Source organism: Nerophis ophidion, linkage group LG08 (genome assembly GCF_033978795.1).
Source record: "Nerophis ophidion isolate RoL-2023_Sa linkage group LG08, RoL_Noph_v1.0, whole genome shotgun sequence".
Classification (NCBI taxonomy): domain Eukaryota; kingdom Metazoa; phylum Chordata; class Actinopteri; order Syngnathiformes; family Syngnathidae; genus Nerophis; species Nerophis ophidion.
The window spans coordinates 5,571,336-5,591,335 of NC_084618.1; the positions used below are offsets into that span (position 1 = coordinate 5,571,336).

The 20,000-nt window shown below is 35.4% G+C and overlaps 1 protein-coding gene across 1 annotated transcript in view; it reads right to left on the reverse strand.

Moving 5' to 3' along the window:
- Positions 1 to 20,000, reverse strand: part of LOC133557233 (receptor-type tyrosine-protein phosphatase epsilon-like) — a 275,984-nt gene that overhangs the window by 153,964 nt on the left and 102,020 nt on the right. Inside the window, exon 2 of the mRNA XM_061907545.1 lies at positions 17,363 to 17,506. The gene's annotated coding sequence lies outside the window, so the exon portion shown is untranslated. The remainder of the gene's footprint in view (positions 1 to 17,362; positions 17,507 to 20,000) is intronic.

Sequence of the window (20,000 nt, forward strand, 5' to 3'; positions counted from 1 at the left end):
TATTATTATTATTAATAACATGTAACGTGTTAGTAACCACGAATAAAACCTAACTAGGTCAAAAATCTCCCCAAACTCGTCCTTTTCCTTTGTGCGACGTTTGTGAAGGAAAATGTTTTGTTTTCGCCGTTACGTATTTGAAGTTATTCTAAAATGCATTTTCTGACTTGTGATGTCATCCAGGCCAAATCAGCCCAAACTTGTTGCATTTGTCAGTGCTGCAAAATATTTTTGGTCTAACTATTAAGAGTTTTTAAGTTATTACCTCTATATGGTTTTATGTTAGCTTTCTGCTCCGCCGCTCCCAGTCTGTGGAACGTTCTCCCTGACCACCTGAGGGCACCACAGACCGTGGATGCCTTAAAAAAAGGCTTGAAAACCCTTCTTTTTAAAAAAGCCTTTTTTTTTTTATAGATATATGCGGGCTACTTCTAGTTTTTAATTATTTTGTTTTTTATTATCTTTTTTTTTTAATACACTGTAGCACTTTGAGGATGTTTGCTCAATGTAAAGTGTTTTTTTTACAAATAAAATCTATTATTATTATTAATAACATGTAACGTGTTAGTAACCACGAATAAAACCTAACTAGGTCAAAAATCTCCCCAAACTCGTCCTTTTCCTTTGTGCGGCGTTTGTGAAGGAAAATGTTTTGTTTTCGCCGTTACGTATTTGAAGTTATTCTAAAATGCATTTTCTGACTTGTGATGTCATCCAGGCCAAATCAGCCCAAACTTGTTGCATTTGTCAGTGCTCCAAAATGTTTTGGTCTAACTATTAGAGTTTTTAAGTTATTACCTCTATATTGTTTTATGTTAGCTTTCTGCTTCGCCGCTCCCAGTCTGTGGAACGTTCTCCCTGACCACCTGAGAGCACCACAGACTGTGGATGCTTTAAAAAAAGGTTTGAAAACCCTTCTTTTTAAAAAAGCCTTTTTTTTTTATAGATATATGCGGGCTACTTCTAGTTTTTAATTATTTTTTTTTATTATCTTTTTTTTTTAATACACTGTAGCACTTTGAGGATGTTTGCTCAATGTAAAGTGTTTTTTTCCAAATAAAAACTATTATTATTATTAATAACATGTAATGTGTTACTTGTCCAGGGTGTACCCTGCCTTCCGCCCGATTGTAGCTGAGATAGGTGCCAGCGCCCCCGCGACCCCGAAAGGGAATAAGCGGTAGGAAATGGATGGATGGATGGTGTTAGTAACCACGAATAAAACCTAACTAGGTCAAAAAATCTCCCCAAACTCGTCCTTTTCCTTTGTGCTACGTTTGTGAAGGAAAATGTTTTGTTTTCGCCGTTACGTATTGTAAGTTATTCTAAAATGCATTTTCTGACTTGTGATGTCATCCAGGCCAAATCAGCCCAAACTTGTTGCATTTGTCAGTGATGCAAAATGTTTTGGTCTAACTATTAGAGTTTTTGAATTATTACCTCTACATGGTTTTATGTTAGCTTTCTGCTCCGTCGCTCCCAGTCTGTGGAATGTTCTCCCTGACCACCTGAGGGCACCACAGACTGTGGATGCTTTAAAAAAAGGTTTGAAACCCCTTCTTTTTAAAAAAGCCTTTTTTTTTTTATCTATATGCGGGCTACTTCTAGTTTTTAATTATTTTTTTTTATTATCTTTTTTTTTTAATACACTGTAGCACTTTGAGGATGTTTGCTCAATGTAAAGTGTTTTTTTTACAAATAAAATCTATTATTATTATTAATAACATGTAACGTGTTAGTAACCGCAAATAAAACCTAACTAGGTCAAAAATCTCCCCAAACTCGTCCTTTTCCTTTGTGCTACGTTTGTGAAGGAAAATGTTTTGTTTTCGCCGTTACGTATTTGAAGTTATTCTAAAATGCATTTTCTGACTTGTGACGTCATCCAGGCCAAATCAGCCCAAACTTGTTGCATTTGTCAGTGCTGCAGAATGTTTTGGTCTAACTATTAAGAGTTTTTAAGTTATTACCTCTATATGGTTTTATGTTAGCTTTCTGCTCCGCCGCTCCCAGTCTGTGGAACGTTCTCCCTGACCACCTGAGGGCACCACAGACTGTGGATGCCTTAAAAAAAGGCTTGAAAACCCTTCTTTTTAAAAAAGCTTTTTTTTTTTTAGATATATGCGGGCTACTTCTAGTTTTTAATTATTTTTTTTATTATCTTTTTTTTTTAATACACTGTAGCACTTTGAGGATGTTTGCTCAATGTAAAGTGTTTTTTTTCCAAATAAAATCTATTATTATTATTAATAACATGTAACGTGTTAGTAACCACGAATAAAACCTAACTAAGTCAAAAATCTCCCCAAACTCGTCCTTTTCCTTTGTGCGACGTTTGTGAAGGAAAATGTTTTGTTTTCGCCGTTACGTATTTGAAGTTATTCTAAAATGCATTTTCTGACTTGTGACGTCATCCAGGCCAAATCAGCCCAAACTTGTTGCATTTGTCAGTGCTGCAAAATGTTTTGGTCTAACTATTAAGAGTTTTTAAGTTATTACCTCTATATGGTTTTATGCTATTAACATGTTAATCATTACTAGAGGCCCCAACTATGTCGAACGCTTCTTAAACTTCTCCCATTTGTTTGTACTGCAGACCTAAGTCCAGTGCTTAGGTCGCTGCACCGGTTTCCTGTTGCTCAAAGAATAAACTTTAAAAGGGCTGTGTCAGTGTACAAGTCTTTTCATGGTATTGTGTCAAAGTACATCTCCGACATGTTAGAACCATCTCGAGCTCTGAGAACCACAGGGAGTGGTCTCCTGCTGGTGCCCTGAGTCAGGACCAAACATGACGAAACTATGTTCCAGTTTTATGCTCCTAAAATTTGGAATAGCATTCCTCAAGACGTAGCCAATGTTCAAATTTAGGCTGAAAACACTTGAATTTATCCGTGCATAAGACAACTGAAAGTATTTTATCTACACTCTTTGATTCATTTAAATTTTAATTACAAAACCTAAAACCAGTGAAGTTGGCACCTTGTGTATATATTGTAAATAAAAACAGATTGCTAATCCTTTTCAACTTCTATTTAATTGAATAGGCTGCGAAGACAAGATACTTAACGTTCGAACTGGAAAACTTAACGTTAATTTTTGCAAATATTGTAGGAGCTCATTTGGAATTTGATGCCTGCAACATGATTTTTTTAAAAAAGCTGGCACAAGTGGCAAAAAAGACTGAGAAAGTTGAGGGATGCTCATCAAACACTTGGGGGCAGGGGTCTTCTTATGAGTATTTAAACGTTAACAACATAAAAACTATAATAGTTAGACCAAATTGTTTTGCAAAACAAACCAGAACAAATGATTGGAACAAGTTTGAAGAGATTTGGACAAGGTGGGGCTACTTCACACAGATCTGCGTAACAGTTCAGTAAAAAAAGAGTAATAGTTTGGTTCATTTTAAACAGGTTTTACAAAGTTACAGCAGAATACATCCCCTGGTCACACTTGCACAATTCAACACGAGTGAAAAGCAGCAGGAAGAAGCAGAACTTAACCTATCTTCATGTCCCGGAAATTACTGATAGTTTCACTTCCTGCATTCAACCTTTTCCTATAGCCCCAAAAAATGATAAAGACGACTGTGGAAGGACCGGCCTCCAAGACAGCGACAGGTGAGTCGATGGCCCAGGTGGGCCTTGTTATCTAATCACCTGTCGCCTTTGTTAGCAGCAGCCGGAACGAGACACAGCGGTTGGAGTGGGAGCCAGAGAGAGAGACGGTGTGAGAAAAAAGACAATTTGCTGGAAAGCAAAAGCCTAGTACGACTTATGAAAATAAAACAGTGTTGTACCCTGAAACCCGGGCTCTCGTGGCAGGGTGTGGTGGTCCGCAGAACCCACTAGAAGGCAACCTCTACAACAGACCTGAGCAAATTAAGGCCCGGGGGGGCCACGTGCGGCCCGTTGAGCTTTTCAATATGGCTCGCCGGACATTCTCAAATCATTTTTTTAGATCTAGCTGCCATTATGATGTGCAGTCATGTTTTCTAATGACTGTAAGTCTTGAACTATACAAAGTATTTACATGGTTAGAATCCGCGCTCTTGCATGATATACTAGTTACTATGGTAATCTATTTAGTTACTATGGTAATGTAATTAGTTACTATGGTCATCTAATTAGTTACTATGGTCATCTAATTAGTTACTATGGTCATCTATTTAGTTACTATGGTCATCTAATTAGTTACTATGGTCATCTAATTAGTTAATATGGTCATCTATTTAGTTACTATGGTCATCTAATTAGTTACTATGGTCATCTATTTAGTTACTATGGTCATCTAATTAGTTACTATGGTCATCTAATTAGTTACTATGGTCATCTATTTAGTTACTATGGTCATCTAATTAGTTACTATGGTCATCTAATTAGTTACTATGGTCATCTAATTAGTTACTATGGTCATCTAATTAGTTACTATGGTCATCTATGGTGACAGTCGCCAAAGGAGATTTTCACAACAAAGTTCTAAAGCTTAGTGATATATAAAATAGATTAGAAAGTACTTTATTGATCCCTGGGGGAAATTCAGCAAATATTAGACATATCAGATTGTAGGTGGCTTTATTTTCTACCCTTTGCATTGATATTTCACTGTTTGTTGCATTTTTGTTGCGTTTCACTTGATTGTAAAATATGTCGAACGAAAGGGGGTGTGACGTTCATATTTTGTCAATATTCAGTGTTTTATCTTTCATAGAAAAATTCCATTCCGTTTTTTAAAAAAGTTCCATCATACCGTTTTTAGCATTCAATCAGACATTTACCATGAATTGAATAACGTGGACCCCGACTTAAATAAGTTGAAAAACTTATTGGGGTGTTAGCATTTAGTGGTCAATTGTACGGAATATGTACTGTACTGTGCAATCTACTAATAAAAATATCAATCAATCAAAAAAACATTATTGTGAAGCCACATTTTTTTCTCTAAATGTGGCCCCCGAGTCAAAATAATTGCTCAGGCCTGCTCTACGACGACGAAGAATAAAATTAAGAGTGTGACGGTTCGCTGGCATCGTGATGATGGTTCGTTCTCTCAATGATGCAGTCGGGCTCGGACACAGCGTATGGTAGGAAATTATGATTTATTTAACATTAAAAACAGACTAAGAACAGAAAAACTTGCACTATGCATAAAAAGGCAAAACAATGAGCTAGCATGGGAGCTAGAAAACACGAAGCATAGCGCGGAAAGCTAGCAAGTACAAAAAAAGTTTTACCAGAGTCGGGAATCAGCATAGTCACCTGTTGCGTGAAACAGAAACTAGGAAGCGAGAGCGAATGAAGAGAAAAGGCAGGCTTAAATAAAGGTGGTAATCACGAGGCAGATGCGCGTCGAAAACAAGAGGCAGGTGACACTAATGCGTGACTATGGCAAACAGGAAGTGCCACCAGGAACTAAGGAAGTCAAACACCAACAGAATACGATACAAAGACGGAACAAAACCAGAATAAGACATGATCCGGGCAGCAAATCATGACAAAGAGTTTGTAGAACATTGATTCAAGAAGGTAACCAAACACTATAGTCTAAAATAAGTAATTATTGTAGTAATATCACTGACGGTATCGTATCGCTAAAAACATTTGGGATATCGCCCATCACGGTTTAAAAACCACCAGGTCACACCGAGAACAACTTCCTGTATGATGTCTGGTTACCAAAATAAAAGTACACCGAGGATCTTAGCTCTTCAGTAGTAGGCGGAATTTTGGAGTGCTTTAACATATTAGGCGTAAAAAATGGTTGTAAATGTTTAAAAAAGGGGCGTGGCCTGTATAGAGGTAGTGAATCTACTGTGTGGGGAGAAGATAAACGTGAACTAACTCAGGTCAAAAACATGAACTGAAAAAAAACACCTTGTAATTTTAAATGTAATTAAAGCTGGTGGATTAAAGGACAGCAGTGTGTGTGTGTGTGTGTGTGTGTGTGTGTATTTCTGCTATGTAAGCACATGTTGTCTCGTTTGCCGCCTGTTTTCTTTCCTTTGCAGCCAACCAGCAGCCAGGCCTTTCTGTAGCGCCGTGCACTGGATGGGAAATGAGAGCGAGACCACCACAAACACAGGACAATAAACACACACACACACACACACACACACACACACACACACACACACACACACACACACACACACACACACACACACACACACACACACACACAGACACACACACACACACACATATTCATGTATTTCCACATTCTTGAGACCTCCGAAAAATGCCTACCTCTTTAGGACCACCCTTTCTAGATATGTAAATATTTGTATTTACAACATTCATGATGCATACATACTATGACATTATAAAAAAGCTTGTTGTGAACAATTTCACAGGAAAAAGGTCACAATTTCACAATAAAAACCTAGAATTTTGGCAATATTATAATAAAAGTCGGAATTTTACTCAACGCAAGTCAAAATTTCACAAGAAAAACTGAACATTTGTGTAATACTATGATAAAAGTTGGAATTTTACTCAATAACAGTCGCAATTTTAAAATTTTTAGAAAAGAATAGTAATTTTACTCCACAAAAGTCACAATTTCATTTGAAAACATTAACATTTTGGCAATATTTTATTAAAAGTCAGAATTTTTTTTAACGCAGGTCAAAATTTTACAAGAAAAACTGAACATTTTGAGTAATACTATGATAAAAGTTGGAATTTTACTCAGTAAAAGTCTCAATTTTAATTTTTTTTAAAAAGGAGTGGATAATTGTACTCAACAAATGTCACAATTTCATATGAAAACGTTAACATTTTGGCAATATTATAATAAAAGTCGGAATTTTACTCAACGCAAGTCAAATTTTACTAGAAAAACTGAACATTTTGAGTAATACTATGATAAAAGTTGGAATTTTACTCAGTAACAGTCACAATTTAACATTTTTTTAGAAAAAAATGGTAATTTTACTCAACAAAAGTCACAATTTCATACGAAAACGTTAACATTTTGGCAATATTATAATAAAAGTCGGAATTTTACTCAACGCAAGTCAAATTTTACTAGAAAAACTGAATATTTTGAGTAATACTATGATAAAAGTTGGAATTTTACTCAATAACAGTCTCAATTTTAATTTTTTTTTAGAAAGGAGTGGTAATTATACTCATCAAAAGTCACAATTTCATATGAAAACGTTAACATTTTGGCAATATTTTAATAAAAGTCGGAATTTTTTTTAACGCAAGTCAAAATTTTACAAGAAAAACTGAACATTTTGAGTAATACTATGATAAAAGTTGGAATTTTACTCAGTAACAGTCGCAATTTTACATTTTTTAGAAAAGTGGTAATTTTACTCAACAAAAGTCACAATTTCATATGAAAACGTTAACATTTTGGCAATATTATAATAAAAGTCGGAATTTTACTCAACGCAAGTCAAATTTTACTAGAAAAACTGAATATTTTGAGTAATACTATGATAAAAGTTGGAATTTTACTCAATAACAGTCTCAATTTTAATTTTTTTTTAGAAAGGAGTGGTAATTTTACTCAACTAAAGTCACAATTTCATATGAAAACGTTAACATTTTGGCAATATTATAATAAGTCGGAATTTTACTCAACGCAAGTCAAATTTTACTAGAAAAACTGAATATTTTGAGTAATACTATGATAAAAGTTGGAATTTTACTCAATAACAGTCGCAATTTTACAATTTTTAGAAAAGAGTAGTAATTTTACTCCACAAAAGTCACAATTTCATTTGAAAACGTTAACATTTTGGCAATATTTTATTAAAAGTCAGAATTTTTTTTAACGCAGGTCAAAATTTTACAAGAAAAACTGAACATTTTGAGTAATACTATGATAAAAGTTGGAATTTTACTCAGTAACAGTCGCAATTTTACATTTTTTAGAAAAGTGGTAATTTTACTCAACAAAAGTCACAATTTCATATGAAAACGTTAACATTTTGGCAATATTATAATAAAAGTCGGAATTTTACTCAACGCAAGTCAAATTTTACTAGAAAAACTGAATATTTTGAGTAATACTACGATAAAAGTTGGAATTTTACTCAATAACAGTCTCAATTTTAAATTTTTTTAGAAAGGAGTGGTAATTTTACTCAACAAAAGTCACAATTTCATATGAAAACGTTAACATTTTGGCAATATTATAATAAAAGTCGGAATTTTACTCAACGCAAGTCAAATTTTACTAGAAAAACTGAATATTTTGAGTAATACTATGATAAAAGTTGGAATTTTACTCAATAACAATCTCAATTTAAATTTTTTTTAGAAAGGAGTGGTAATTTTACTCAACAAAAGTCACAATTTCATTTGAAAACGTTAACATTTTGGCAATATTTTAATAAAAGTCAGAATTTTTTTTAACGCAAGTCAAAATTTTACAACAAAAACTGAACATTTTGAGTAATACTATGATAAAAGTTGGAATTTTACTCAGTAACAGTCGCAATTTTACATTTTTTAGAAAAAAATGGTAATTTTACTCAACAAAAGTCACAATTTCATATGAAAACGTTAACATTTTGGCAGTATTATAATAAAAGTCGGAATTTTATCAACGCAAGTCAAACCTTACTAGAAAAACTGAATATTTTGAGTAACACTATGATAAAAGTTGGAATTTTACTTAACAGTCACAATTTTACAATGTTTAGAAAGTTTTACTCAACAAAAGTCACAATTTAATATGAAAACGTTACAATTTTGGCAGTGTTATAATAAAAGTCTGAATTTTACTCAACACAAGTCAGAATTTTACAAGAAAAACTGAAAATTTGTGTAATACTATGATAAAAGTTGGAATTTTACTCAATAACAGTCGCAATTTTACAATTTTTAGAAAAGAATAGTAATTTTACTCCACAAAAGTCACAATTTCATTTGAAAACGTTAACATTTTGGCAATATTTTAATAAAAGTCAGAATTTTTTTTAACGCAAGTCAAAATTTTACAAGAAAAACTGAATATTTTGAGTAATACTATGATAAAAGTTGGAATTTTACTGAGTAACAGTCGCAATTTTACATTTTTTAGAAAATAATGGTAATTTTACTCAACAAAAGTCACAATTTCATATGAAAACATTAACATTTTGTAAATATTATAAAAGTCGGAATTTTACTCAACGCAAGTCAAATTTTACTAGAAAAACTGAATATTTTGAGTAATACTATGATAAAAGTTGGAATTTTACTCAATAACGGTCGCAATTTTACAATTTTTTAGAAAGGACTGGTAATTTTACTCAACAAAAGTCACAATTTCATATGAAAACGTTAACATTTTGGCAATATTATAATAAAAGTCGGAATTTTATCAATGCAAGTCAAACCTTACTAGAAAAACTGAATATTTTGATTAATACTATGATAAAAGTTGGAATTTTACTCAACAGTCGCAATTTTACAATTTTTAGAAAAGAATGGTAATTTTACTCAACAAAAGTCACAATTTCATATGAAAACGTTAACATTTTGGCAATATTATAATAAAAGTCGGAATTTTATCAATGCAAGTCAAACCTTACTAGAAAAACTGAATATTTTGATTAATACTATGATAAAAGTTGGAATTTTACTCAACAGTCGCAATTTTACAATTTTTAGAAAGTTTTACTCAACAAAAGTCACAATTTAATATGAAAACGTTACAATTTTGGCAGTGTTATAATAAGTCGGAATTTTACTCAACACAAGTCAGAATTTTACAAGAAAAACTGAACATTTGTGTAATACTATGATAAAAGTTGGAATTTTACTCAATAACAGTCGCAATTTTACAATTTTTAGAAAAGAGAGGTAATTATACTCATCAAAAGTCACAATTTCATATGAAAACATTAACATTTTGGCAATATTAAAATAATAATCGGAATTTTACTCGGCAAAATGACTATTTCTTACCTTCTTGAGACCTCCGAAAAATGTCTACCTCTTTAGGACCACCCTTTCTAGATATATAAAGATTTGTATTTACAACATTAAAAATACATACATACTATGCAAATATTAAATAAAAGCTTGTGAAAAATTTCACAAGAAAAACTTAAAATTCTGGCAATATTATAATAAAACTCGGAGATTTACTCAATGCAAGTCAAAATCCTTTGTGTAATACTATGATAAAAGTGGGAATTCTACTCAATAACAGTCACAATTTTACAATTTTTTGAAAAGAATGTTAATTTTACTCAACAAAAGTCACAATTTCATATGAAAAGTCGCAATTTTACTCAAAAAACGTCATTATTTTAGAATAAAAACAAAAAAATTGCCAATATCGTGATAAATGTCAGATTTTTCAAAGACAAATGTCACCATTTTGCATTAAAAAGTAAAAGTTTTACATTAATAAAGTGATGATTTCATCAGAAAATATCGCGATGGTACAAAAACAGAAAGAACATGAGAAATTTTCCCCAATTTTATAAGAAAAAAAAATCGACACATTGTGAGGAAAAGACAGCTTTATAAGTAAGGACGGTGTGGCGCGGTTGAAAGAGTGGCCGTTCCTGTTTAAAATTTTGACACACACTTGTTATTTCATATGTTGGCCGGAGGGGGAGCAGCTTTAAAACCTACACACAGCCAATTTATATTACCAAAAATTAATTAACGTGAACCGCGACTTAAACAAGTTGGAAAAACTTATTGGGGTGTTACCATTTAGTAGTCAATTGTACGGAATATGTACTGTACTGTGCAATCTACTAATAACAATTTTCAATTCAATTCAATTCTATTTGAAAAATCCACCCTAATTTTGATAGATGTCACCACCAGGGGTGCAAATGAGACATTCTCTAATCCAGGGGTGCCCATTACGTCGATGGCAAGCTACCAGTCGACCGCGGGGGGTGTGTCAGTCGATCTCCAGCCAGGCTTTTTAAAAAAAATATACCTAAAAATGAGTGATCATCAATCTTCACCAAGACGTCACTTAAATGACATTCACGGTACCGGAGGGTCTTGTGAGATGACGCTGGCTGCTGCAAGATCATTATTATGAAAATATGACCGAGAGGAAGGCGAGAAACACTTTTTATTTCAACAGACTCTCGCGCCGTACCTTCCGTCAAAACTCTAAAGGCCGACCGCACATTTCCTATCTTCACAATAAAAGCCCAGCTTCATGCTGCCTGCGCTAACTAAATACAGAGTCTCGGAAAACTGGCGTGCACAAGCGATCCCTCAGAAAGCTGGCGTGCACATCACTTGTGCACGCCAGCTTTCCGAGACTCTTATTTTGTTAGCGCAGGCAGCATGAAGCAGGGCTTTTATTGTGAAGATAGGAAATGTGCAGTCGGCCTTTAGAGTTTTGACGGAAGTCTGTTGAAATAAAAAGTGTTTCTCGCCTTCCTCTCTGTCATTTTTTCATAATAATGAACTGGCAGCAGCCAGCGTCATCTCACAAGACCCTCGGGTGCCGTGAATGTCAATCAAGCAAGCTACGGAATTTGCCGCCAATGTTTTTCTTGTAAAGTGTATGGAAGCTGGATGAATGAGATGCCAAAAACCAACCACTTTCATGTGGTATTGTACAGAAAGGACAACTTTTTTTCTCCTCCGTTTGAAAATGTGGGCGTTATCATCATTACTGTCTGATTCCAATCAATGCAAGTCATCAGAATCAGGTAATACACCAACTTATATTCTTGTCTTTGTGAAAGAAAGACATCTATATGTGTTACACATGCTTGTATTATCATTAAACACATTTAACTTGTTTACAAAAATGTCTCTTTCATAAATAAATAAATATAAATGATATATATAAATGAGGTAGATCCCCTCGAGTCGGTCAATTGAAAAGTAGCTCGCCTGCAGAAAAAGTGTGGGCACCCCTGGTCTATTGGGACCATAATTTATGTCCTAACTTGTTCACAACTCCTCATATGGAAGCTACTTTTCCTTGTTGATGTCTCAAGAAGGGTAGAAATACAACACACACACACACACACTATAAACTCATACCGTGTCACACTCATTTATCTCCGTCTTGGTCGTGTCACCCTCTAACTAATACTCGTTCCCTCCGTCCATATTTTATGACGTTTGCACGTCTACACGAGTCATAAAATGACACAGAAGGGCTCTAAAAAGTCACATGAGGTCCAATTCACACACAGGAAAGATTGTTCCAGATCAAAATACAACGTCATCGTCCATCTTACAAAACACTGCAAGAACAAAAATGCTGTTGACTTGCAATCACGGAGGATGCACGTTATTATTACCCAACCCTCCTTTTTGTTATTAGTTTCAATTTGTGCTCCTACCGCCTGCAACAGTCTCACTTCTTTTTAAAAGCGGAGAAAAAAAAGGAAGAACATCCGCACTGAGGATACAAAAAAAAACAAAAAAAAAACTTGCAAAATAACCACAAACTCCCAGCTAGTAGGACGTCACACAGAAAGTAACGCAGTGTTTGGAGGAAACTGTATTTGACAGGGTTTCTACCAAAAAATGAATGTTTCCTGTGTGGCTGCAGACGACCACAATGACGCCAGTGACAATGCTGACAATGAGAAACCTTGGAGAGGACCTCAGATGTGGACAACCCCCCCTCTAGGGGACCGAAAGCAATGGATGTCGAGTGGGTCTAACATGATACTGTGAAAGTTCAATCCATAGTGGCTCCAACACAGCCTCGAGAGTTCAGTTCAAGCAGATCCAAGACAGCAGCGAGAGTCCCGTCCACAGGAAACCATCTCAAGCGGAGGCGGATCAGCAGCGTAGAGATGTCCCCAACCGATGTACCGCTTGTACCCGTGATCTTATCCTTTCGGTCATGACCCAAAGCTCATGACCATAGGTGAGGATGGGAACGTAGATCGACCGGTAAATTGAGAGCTTTGCCTTCCGGCTCAGCTCCTTCTTCACCACAACGGATCGATACAACGTCCGCATTACTGAAGACGCCGCACCGATCCGCCCGTCGATCTCACGATCCACTCTTCCCTCACTCATGAACAAGACTCCTAGGTACTTGAACTCCTCCACTTGGGGCAGGGTCTCCTCCTAGATGGCACTCCACCCTTTTCCGGGGTATAAATGGAAATCATAATGGAGATATATAAAATGGAGAATATAACTGCCTTTATTAATTATAAATTGGAGAAATTTACTTCATACTGGGAAAACTGGGTCAATTATGTCAATCAATCAATCAATGTTTATTTATATAGCCCCAAATCACAAATGTCTCAAAGGACTGCACAAATCATTACGACTACAACATCCTCGGAAGAACCCACAAAAGGGCAAGGAAAACTCACACCCAGTGGGCAGGGAGAATTCACATCCAGTGGGACGCCAGTGACAATGCTGACTATGAGAAACCTTGGAGAGGACCTCAGATGTGGGCAACCCCCCCCGAAAGCAATGGATGTCGAGCGGGTCTAACATGATACTGTGAAAGTTCAATCCATAGTGGCTCCAACACAGCCGCGAGAGTTCAGTTCAAGCGGATCCAAGACAGCAGCGAGAGTCCCGTCCACAGGAAACCATCTCAAGCGGAGGCGGATCAGCAGCGTAGAGATGTCCCCAACCGATGTACCGCTTGTACCCGTGATCTTATCCTTTCGGTCATGACCCAAAGCTCATGACCATAGGTGAGGATGGGAACGTAGCTCGACCGGTAAATTGAGAGCTTTGCCTTCCGGCTCAGCTCCTTCTTCACCACAACGGATCGGTACAACGTCCGCATTACTGAAGACGCCGCACCGATCCGCCTGTCGATCTCACGATCCACTCTTCCCTCACTCGTGAACAAGACTCCTAGGTACTCCTCCTAGATGGCACTCCACCCTTTTCCGGGGTATAAATGGAAATCATAATGGAGATATATAAAATGGAGAATATAACTGCCTTTATTAATTATAAAATGGAGAAATTTACTTCATACTTGGACAACTGGGTCAATTATGTCAGTGGTTCTCAATCTTTTTTCAGTGATGTACCCCCTGTCAACATTTTTTTTTTTGAAATTCAAGTACCCCCTAATCAGAGCAAAGCATTTTTGGTTGAAAAAAAGTAAAATACAGCACTATGTCATCAGTTTCTGATTTATTAAATTGTTTAACAGTGCAAAATATTGCTCATTTGTAGTGGTCTTTCTTGCACTATTTGGAAAAAAAGATATAAAAATAACTAAAAACTTGTTGAAAATAAACAAGTGATTCAATTCTAAATAAAGATTTCTACACATAGAAGTAATCATCAACTTAAAGTGCCCTCTTTGGGGATTGTAATAGAGATCCATCTGGATTCAACTTAATTTTAAACATTTCTTCACGAAAAAAGAAATCTTTAACATCAATATTTATGGAACATGTCCACAAAAAATCTAGCTGTCAACACTGAATTTTGCATTGTTGTACTTTTTTTTCCCCACAGTTTATGAACTTACATTCATATTTTGTTGAAGTATTACTCAATAAATATATTTATACAGGATTTTTGAATCGTTGCTATTTTTAGAATATTTTTTAAAAACCTCACATACTCCTTGGCATACCTTTAAGTACCCCCAGGGGTCCGTGTACCCCCATTTGAGAACCACTGAATTATGTCAAGCCCCATAAGCCCATTAGTGACTGTACTGCTTAAAATAAAAAATAAAATTAAAAAAGATTACTCCCTATTTGTGTATATAGCTGTGTATATTATTTTATTTCATTTTTATTTGAGGACATTTTTCCTAAATGTATCAAGATTATATAAATAAAAAAATAAAAAAATTTAAAAACGTAAAAATATTTTGTGATGCTAAAAAATATCAATGTAATCATAGTAGTATCGACTACATACGCTCTTGTACTTGGTATCATTACAGGCGTTTGTTTACATTGTGACACCGGTGAGCTACGGTGTGTAGTGAAGCATGTTTAGCTATTCCTCGTCCTGCAGGGATGATACTGGTAAGAAACCTACTTTATTTGTCGCCGTGGAGGCGAGGATTCGTGATTTAGAAGTAGCTAAAACACTGCCGACTGCGGCTGGACGTTAGCCGCTAGCTAGCCATGTTTCTGAGAGTGTTTCAGTGTTAAAACTTCACCTTTATCTTTAGGTTTTAAGCCAATTTTAAGCCATTCTCCCTATTTTGTCTACACACTGCGTCTGCTTGTAAGTACTCTGTGATTGTGCGCTGCCGAACATGCTCCTCTGCTTGTAAAACCAGCAATGACACAACGTCATGCCCGTTTAAAAAAAAAAAAAAGAAATGTAGGGGTGGTATTTTTTAGGGGCGCTATAGTACCGAATATGATTACCGTATTTTTCGGACTATAAGTCGCATTTTTTTTTTTTTTTTAATAGTTTGGCCGGGGGTGCGACTTACACTCAGGAGCGACTTATGTGTGAAATTGTTAACACATTACCGTAAAATATCAAATAATATTATTTAGCTCAGTCACGTAAAAGACTAGACGAATAAGATTTAATGGGATTTAGCAATTAAGAGTGACAGATTGTTTGGTAAATCATAGTAGTATCGACTACATACGCTCTTGTACTTGGTATCATTACAGGCGTTTGTTTACATTGTGACACCGGTGAGCTACGGTGTGTAGTGAAGCATGTTTAGCTATTCCTCGTCCTGCAGGGATGATACTGGTAAGAAACCTACTTTATTTGTCGCCATGGAGGCGGGGATTCGTGATTTAGAAGTAGCTAAAACACTGCCGACTGCGGCTGGACGTTAGCCGCTAGCTAGCTATGTTTTAATGAACCTCTTCCTGAGGGTGTTTCAGTGTTATAACTAGGGATGTCCCGATACAACTTTTTCACTTCCGATACGATACCGATATTGTAGCCTTGAGTATTTGCCGATACCGATATCAATACGATACGATATAGGCACGAATCATACATATATTTATTCTTTATTTTGTTTTGTAGAATGTTAGAAAAGGCTTGATAAAGTGATGTTACTGTAGATGTTGTAGTGTTAAAACAGAAAACAATAGTCAGCAAGAGTAGGTATAGGAAAAACTGACCCATTTATTATTAACCAATTGGTTACATAAATTTTAACCTTCAACATAAGAGTATTACCTCAACAAATCCAATAAAAACTAAATGTTATATTTAAAGTGCAAAATAACCACTAATACCAACATAATTATACAATTGAAAAGAATAAATTAAAAATAAATTAGAAGACCCTGAAAAATAACCTAAATAAATCCAATAAAAAAAAAACAACATTTTAAAGTGCAAACAATTCAAGTTCACTACAGTTATTTTTTTACTGTCAGCATATGTTGGAAACAACTGTGGGCAGGGACAAAAAACACAAAAACAACACAATATTGTCCACTGTCAAACTGCTCTAAATTAAGAGTTCACAGCTCCAGTTTCACTGACTGACTATGCCCAAAACAATGTAGTAATTACTCTTAGTCTTCACTGAAGAATAGTGTAAACACAATAAACATATCACTCTAATAACAAGAGCATAAAACAAATAATAATCAGTCAGTGCTGACTACCCTTATTACTCCTCCTCCTCCTTCTCCACTTTCTGCAGTCCGAGCATAATGTGGAGATTTTTTTTTAAGAACATAAGCATTTCGGCATGCTGTGAGTTAAAATAATTCCACACAGCCGACATCACTACACTTTGCTGAGCACACGCGTTGTCGTCATTGTGATCAAGTGGGCTGTGCATGCTGGATCAGAGACGCTCTTCTTCCGCGGCCGCCACCAACGTTAATTAAGGGGCATTGCTGCCACCTACTGTGTTGGAGTGTGATCACACCAGTCACCTATTATAGAAGTGCTGCAGCGGCAAATGGACAGCTTATATCGGAGCGCTTATATCGGAGTTTTTAGATTCAGTCCGATAAAATCCGATATTCACTTTTTTGTCTAATATCGGACCGATCGGACTGGGACATCCCTAGTTATAACTTCACCTTTATCTTTAGGTTTTAAGCCAAAATGCGTCCATTCTCCCTATTTTATCTACACACTGCGTCTGCTTGTAAGTACTCTGTGATTGTGCGCTGCCGAACATGCTCCTCTGCTTGTAAAACCAGCAATGACACGACGTGACGACACACCATCATGCCCGTTTGAAGAAAAAAAAAAAAGGTGGGAGTGGTATTTTTTTAAAGGCGCTATAGTACCGAATATGATTACCGTATTTTTCAGACTATAAGTACTCTTTATTTATTTTAAATTGCCTTTCAAATGTCTATTCTTGGTGTTGGGTCTTATCAAGTAAATTTCCCTAAAAAATGTGACTTATACTCCGAAAAATATGGTAATTAGTATCGTGGTACTGAACTAGTACTGGTATCCTACAGGATAGTCTTTTCTATTTTGCTATCGTTTTCCCCAGACCTTACCTTAGCGAGCCTCGATGCCAATCAAAGTGTGCCGATCATGACATCCATGGTGACATGGGTCACATGACGCTGGCGGGCTGCAACGGTCAGGTGGACTTTCAGGTGGCGAGGCGGCTCTGCAGGTCCTACCGGGACGTGCACCACCTTTCAATCGGACACACAGAGAACACACTGTCAGACGACGTCATTCAAACGGAGGACGTATTTTGCATTTGTATTCAAGGTGGATCACAAAGTCGCATTTAGGCATTTTCAGTATAAATTGTAAGTTTTTCTAGATCACCTGGGCCAAATCTGGACTGCGACATTATTCTATGTGGCCCGCAAAAGACTGGACATAATATGCGTTAATAAAAGGGCTTTGAATTTTTCTTACTAAATATATTTCTTCTTTCCCTTTTGACATTAAGACCCCATTATTTACTTTTTAATTCGCACTCAATTCTGTACACTGCTGCTGGAATTTTTATTTTCCTGAGGGAACTCTCCTGAAGGTTACTTTTAGACCTCCAAACCAGATCACACCTCAATCCAACCCGCTTCTCCAAAGTGGGCTGGCTCAGGGTGGAGGACAGAGTAAAACAACTTGCACTGAGCCTGGTCTATAAATCCGCCACACCTCCTTGATACCGAAGTACATGTCAAACTACTTCCAGGGGGATCTCCACAAACCACGTTAAACCCAGATTCCGATCTATCAAAGGTCTTAACTCATTCTCTTTCTATGCCACATCAATGTGGAATGCACTCCCAACAGGTATAAAAGTAAGTGCATCTCTATATTCCTTCAAAACCGCTCTAAAACAACACTTACTAATACCCTCCTCCATTCACATCCCATGTCCCCGGATTATAAACAACTCAAATGTACTTCTAATGTATATACTTGTTCTTATGCTATGTGAACTCACTATGTTCTCTGCTGGCTGTACATATCCTACTAAATAAGACCTACACTGTTTCAATGTCCACATTTCTCTGTTGATGCAATTGTTGATGACTGAAGTTCTGATATCAACCAAAGCTCCTCATCCCACCCCCCAGGTTGTAAATAATGTAAATAATTCAATGTACATACTATGATGATTATTATTATTATTATTTGTACCATGAATTGATTAACGTGGACCCCGACTTAAACAAGTTGAAAAACTTATTGGGGTGTTACCATTTAGTGGTCAATTGTACGGAATATGTACTGTACTGTGCAATCTACTAATAAAAGTATCAATCAATCAATCAAAAAGGAATCAACAAAGTACTATCTATCTATCCGTCTTAAAAATCATGTACTGCATGCAATTGCATATCTTTTACAATTCAATATTATCAAAATGTAAATATTATACTATCATGTATTCCAAAAATATATATATTTTTAAATCAAGATAAATACTGTACTTAAACACCTACTTGATTTATTATTTCAAAACAAATGACCAATCAAAATGACAATAGATTTTACAGTCAAAACATTATTTTTTTACCGCAAAATCAACTTTTGTACTGGTTTTTTTCCCCCCATATACAGGAAAACACTAAAATATAAAAAGATTAACAACAATTTTACGGTAAACCCCCCCCTCCGCCCAAAAAAAACCTTGCAACTCTGTTGCTTTAATTTTACTGCTAAAAATGTTGGTTTTGTTTCTCCAATCCATTCAATTTATTCCATTTTATTACATGATGTCAAAAAACCAACTTGCTTTTACAGTAAAATTCTGGTGACTCAGCTGACAGTTTTTAAAGTAAAATTTAAATATTTTTCTTGCAGCTTATGTAAAAAAATATATTGTTAATGTAGTATATATGTATATATGTATATTCATATATTACTCATTGTTAAAAGCGGCCCTCTGAGGGCAACCGTAACTGCGATGTGGCCCTCAATGAAAACCAGTTCGACACCCTTGTTCTAGATGTAGATTTATTTGATTTTATTATATGACGTAAAAAGACAACTTGCTTTTACAGTACAATTCTGGTGACTGAGCTGACAGTTTTAAAGAAAAAATTTAATATTTGTATTATGTATGTATATGTGTGTGTATATATATATATATATATATATAATGTAATGTGTATATATATATATATATAATGTATGTATATATGTATCTGTGTGTATATACATACATACATATATATATACACACATATACATACATATATATACACATATACATACATATACACATATACATACATACATACATACATATATACACAGCACACACACATACATACATACACATATATATAAATATATATATATATATATATATATGTATATATGTATGTATATTCATATACTACTCATTATTAAAAGCGCTCTGAGGGCAACCAAAACTGTGACGTGGCCCTCAAAGAAAACCAGTTTGACACCCCTGCTCTAGATGTAGGTAAAAGACAGATATACAGAAATATTGCTATAAAGAAGGAAAACAGCGGGAGAGGAAATAAAAGAAAGCGGTCGAATATAATTGTTTTTTTTCAAAGCGTGCTTTGGAATCCATCGAGACAAAAATGCATGGTGACAATTAGAGAATGTGTGCTGAAGAAGAGGAGGAGGCGGCTGTGGGTTACTGTCACTGCATAATTATGTCCTTTGCCTTCCTTTAAAGGACGGCGATGACGA